The sequence below is a fragment of the Condylura cristata genome, unplaced genomic scaffold, assembly GCF_000260355.1.
Source record: "Condylura cristata isolate star-nosed mole 26May11 unplaced genomic scaffold, ConCri1.0 scaffold00003, whole genome shotgun sequence".
NCBI classification, from domain to species: domain Eukaryota; kingdom Metazoa; phylum Chordata; class Mammalia; order Eulipotyphla; family Talpidae; genus Condylura; species Condylura cristata.
This window is the reverse complement of record NW_004567104.1, coordinates 74,889,207-74,892,712: the sequence shown is the minus strand read 5'-3', so window position 1 is coordinate 74,892,712 and position 3,506 is coordinate 74,889,207.

Sequence of the window (3,506 nt, the reverse complement as noted above, 5' to 3'; positions counted from 1 at the left end):
CTCCTCTCCCCCTCTTGGAATCTCCGCACACCGACGCCTTCCCATCTTAGGGTCCTGCCTGTGTTGCCTCCAGACACCTCAAAAGTTGGAGCTGGTCTCCTACACTGCCCATTCATGGCGAGTTCACGGCGAGTGCAAGCGTCATCCACCATTTCCCCAGTCCTGCGCCTCTCACTGCTCGGGTGTTAGAGAAGGGAGGCCAAGCGTGACGACTGAAAGTTGGTGGGGGCGGACACCCGGCAGACTGAGAGTCACCCCCAGAAAAGGGGAGAGCAGGTCTTCATAGGATAAGGCGACTGGGGACTCCGTAGTGTACATGAGGGGGTTTCCTCTGGCAGAGTTTGCTGGAGTTACTCTGCTGGATTATTTAGGCCAGGGGCAGGTCTGCTGGATTGTTTACTGCTGACAGCTTTGTCTGACTCAGCCATCTCAGGTTTCCTGGCGCTGGTCTTGTCCATGCAAATATTGCAGACCATGCAAATACTGAAGATGAAGGCTTATTTTTTTTTTCACTGATATTTATGGAGATTTTTTTTATAAGTTTAGTTTTACATCATTTTGTACAATTTTCTTCTTTCCTTTTTTTTTCTTCATCTCAATTGTAATCCCTGTGGAAGACTTATTTTTTTTTAAAGATTTTTTGTTTATGTCTGTACACAAGAACTGGCGTGTAGACCAGAGGTGTGGAGGTGAGAAGACTTCCCAGAGACAGAGCGGGGAGCAGAACAGGCGGATTTACTGAAATACACTGCTGAGGGGAGCAGTGGGGAGACAGGTCTGCTGCGCCCTGGGGGTCACCTCCCAGGTGGGGGGGTCAAACTCGTGCTGCAGCAGCAGTGGCCCTCCTAGGAGTGCTGCATGTTAGCCGGCTGCCCCACCAGGGGACCCTCAAGAGCCCTTTCGTAGCGCAACAGCCTCTGGGACAAAAGCAGCTCAGCCTCTCGTCATTGTTTATTATTTATAAAGATTTTATTTATTGTTGTGTAGAAGAACTGGGTGCAGGCCAGAGGTGTGTGTATGCGGGAGAGAGGGTGACTCTTACTAGAGTGGGGAGCAGAAAAGGCAGATCTGCTGAAATACACTGCTGAGGGGCGCGGTGGGCATCAGGAGAGGTCAGCTCCCTGGCCTGGGATTGAACTCTGGCCGCAGTGGCTGGTGAAAGCTCCACAGAGCTGTGTCTTTAACCCCTGTGCTGCCAGGGAGGCCCCCAGTGGTCATTTTGGATCAGTGACCCATCACACCCTCCTTGATGGGAACTGGCAATCAGCAATGGCTATGTCCTCACCCCGAGTTGTGTATAACGCACAGTACAAGCGGTCGTAACAGGAGTTACAACTGTACCTTTGATGGAGTTTTTGGAGATGAGTTTGGAGAGCGGGGTCCTGGGGCTCACCCTGGGAAAGGTTTCCCCAGAATTCCCAGAGCTTTCACTGGCAACAGGCGAGTTTCTCCATGAGACAGAGACCTTAGTTACATGAAGGAGCAGGTTTATTAGGAAAAAGGGCAGAGAAGGACACTTGCACAGGCACAGGCCGGCAGGAAGAGCTGCCTTGAGAGGGGCAGGTTCGCTGAGAGGCTGCGTGGGCCAGGCGGGCGGCCTGAGGAGAGCGGCCTCTGCTGAGGGGGTCGGTGCAGAGAGGCCCTGGCAGGTGCAGGTCATGGGCAGAGGGGCAGAGCTGGTGGGCAGGAGCCCCGGGCAGGGGGGAGACTCCCTGACAGTCTTTTTCTCTGTGGGAGGGGCTCACTCTTCTGTGGGGGGCCCTGTTTGCTGCTGATTCTGTGGAACTGGACTGAGATTGGCAATAGACCCAGTCTCTGTAGCTTCACCCTCGGGTCTGTGCTCCCAACACTCCCCGCAGCAGACTGATATCTCTTGGGCGTGAAGCCTTGTGACAAGGCGCTGGTACCTGAGGGTCTTGATTTCCATGGCTGGGTGCAAGGTCATGTTAACCCCCTGCACCTCCACCGCCTGCGTCTTGTGATGACTCCTTCAGGTTTTCTATTCTTTCCTCCATCACTTTTAGTATTTAAAATTATTTTTTTATTTTATAAGTTAGTATTTAAAAAAAATTTTTTTTAAAGATTTATTTATTTATTCATATGGAACTGGGGTACAGGCCAGAGATGCGGAGGGTGAGAGGCTTCACCAGAGACAGAGTGGGGAGCAGAACAGGCAGATGGATGAAGTACACTGCTGAGGGGAGCAGCGGGCGGGTCAGGAGAGGTCTGCCTCGCCATGTGGTCTCCTCCGGGGCAGGCGGGGATTGAACTCATGCAGAAGTGGATCCAGCTTCTCAGTGCTGTGCTTTAACCCGCTGCGCCACCAGGGAGGGCCCCAGTATTTAAAGTTTTAATGACCAAACCTGATGTTTTAAAAGTCATTCCCTTGCAAACACATCATTTCCATGTAATTTTTAAAAAAAGTTTTATTTATGCATACAAGAACTTGGGAACAGGCCAGAGGTATAGGTGAGGGGATTCACCAGAGACAAAGTGGGGAGCAGAACAGATTGACTGACTGCTGAAGGGAGTAGCGGGAAGAAAGGAGAGGCCTGCTGCGCCACGTGGGTCCCTCCCTGGCCGGGAATCGAGGTTGTGCTGCAGTGGCTGTGGACAGACTCACAGTGCTGGGCCTTAGCCCCTGCGCCACCAGGGAGGGCCGTTTCCATGTAATTTTAAACATGCACTTGTACAAATAACAACATCTCTAGTGGTGCTCTGTCTTTTCAGCCCTTATTTAGGGGGTCAGGGTGGCTCTGTGGTCCCAGGTTCTATTCAGGGGCTAGTGATCCAACCTGCCTCTGTACTGCATGCGCACCAGCAGGTGTGTGTGGGGTGTTAGGAGAAACACGTTAGGCAAACGCCAAAGCGCCCTGGTCTCAGCAAAGACAGGTGTGCGCACACTCAGGCGGGGGATCAGGTCTGCATGGGAGGGGGCCCCCTGGAAAATAAGCTCAGAGACAGGTGTGGCAGGCACCTGCCCAGGTGGAGGGGTGCAGAGCCCGGACTCCAAATGCCCAAGCAGAAGCATTCAGAAGCTGGACGAGCAGAACCACGCTGGGCCACGTCTGGGGTAGCGCTGTTCAGTGAACAGTGAAGTCTGCCAAGTGGCAAAGAAACTGTTCTCCCCTCCGCAGAGTCTAAGGGAAGAGTCCAGAGAGGGGATTCCTGCCAGCAATTTCAGGCGTTAAGAGGCCGCAGGCTGCGTGACTCGGGTGTGAAATGGACGCTGCGGCTGGCGCGGGCTGAGGACATCTGTGGCCGGAGAGCAGCGAAGCGCCTGCGTGGCGCGGGCCTCGCTCTGCTGCAGCCAATGGGAGGGCCGTTGCTATTTTCAAAAAATATACTTTCGTTTTAAAATAAGGCCCCGAAATAAGCATCGCGAAGGACACGTGAGAAAGTTTAAGGACAAGGCTCCAGACGTTCAAATGGAGAGAGACGCAGCGGGCGACGCCGGCTCAGCAGAGAGCAACGGGCTACTTCCCGTTACAAGTTCGTGCTACCAC